This window comes from Cryptomeria japonica, chromosome 6, assembly GCF_030272615.1.
Source record: "Cryptomeria japonica chromosome 6, Sugi_1.0, whole genome shotgun sequence".
In the NCBI taxonomy this organism is placed as follows: Eukaryota; Viridiplantae; Streptophyta; class Pinopsida; order Cupressales; family Cupressaceae; genus Cryptomeria; species Cryptomeria japonica.
The window spans coordinates 392,879,483-392,881,095 of record NC_081410.1 but is presented as its reverse complement, the minus strand read 5'-3'; positions in this window follow the sequence as shown (position 1 = coordinate 392,881,095).

The window sequence follows — 1,613 nt, the reverse complement described above, 5'->3', positions numbered from 1 at the left end:
TGAGCATGTAACTTCGAACTTTTATCGGGTCCAATTATATGAACACCAATTTTGAATTATTATTTGTTTTTGGTTGGAAGGTGTTAAAAGATTATTTTTTATGGGATGGATTTGAATTTTGGTTGATGGTAGAAATACACCATCATTTTCATTAATTTTTTATATATCATAAGTGGAAGGGATTTGGGATTCGTTTGATCTTGAGCTGCATTTCAAGTCGTTGTTGGGCTATCTTATTGATTCCTCTCAATTATCAAAAAAATGAGGGATTTGAATCTTGGTAGATGGCATAATCAAGGAATATACAATCATCTTCACCAATGAATTACAATCATTTGATAACACAATTACGTTGCTTCTAGAATATATCTCTATTTTTTTTAAGTTTAACATAAAAACTATGACTATAAATGTTTTTTTGTAAAAATTGAAGAAGAAAGATCAATGAATTGTACATTTAAAGTGATGAAAAGTATGAAAGTTAAGGTAACATACATTAAACAAAATTGAAGTTATAATATTGTCAAAATTGGTAATAGTAAGGATATGACAAAAATGATGGCAACAGTGTAATGGCGAAAAATTATCGTTTGTCCTTTTTTTAATGTTTTGAATTTTTTATGACTGGGTTGTGTTTAAATGCATTGACTAGTGTGTAAAATGGTATATTTTGTATAAAAGTTGGCAAATGTCATCATCTTACCCTAATCTTGCCATCACTAGTCATCATAATTGATTATTGTCCCTAGATTTATTATTTGTCGTTCTTGTTCAAGTTCACAAGTTAAAAAATGATCTAGATGGCCCATATGCCCATAGATTTAAATCCAAAAAATTTATTTAAATCAAATATTTGTTGCATTTTTATGTTCATCATTACGAGATAACTAAAATGCAAATCGTTCCAAATAATAAACTAAGGTGGTGTATGTAAATGTTAACCCTAATTAAAATTGTGAGATTTTGCCAAGATCAAGAGGCAATGGAAAGCACAAATAAGAGAGACAAAATAGATGATAGGAATAAACTATATTCTATCAAGATGCAAAATATGATTGTAGCTAGGAAATCGGAAATCATCAAAGCAAATAGATATTAAACTAGTTCAATCACAAAAACTGAAATGCAATGATCAATCCTAACACACTCAATAAAGACATGAAAAGCAAAACATTCAAAACTAAAAACTAAGCAAACCAGATGCAGATCTGAATGTCTCCTTCATGTGGCTCCATTGTCCTTCTTTCTCCTTCAAATAGCTTTGTTGTGGATCTCACCTACAAGTGCATGATCATGATATGAAAGCAAGTAGACAAGATGATTGCTCGAGAATACTCGAAGCGTGATTGATTTGACAAAGTGATTCAAAAAAGTAATTAGTTCGATAATGTGATTATTAGATCGATAATGTGATTATTAGATCAGACGATTATTAGATTGAGATTGAAGAAATTCATCCAATTTATAGATAAATTGGAGAAATGATCAAATTAGCATGAAGAGATTCAAATGGAAATTGCAAATCAATATGACAAATTATGACAAATTATGCACTTTCTATACAAAATTGATTGATTGATAATTTATGACAAATTATGACAAATTTCTATGTC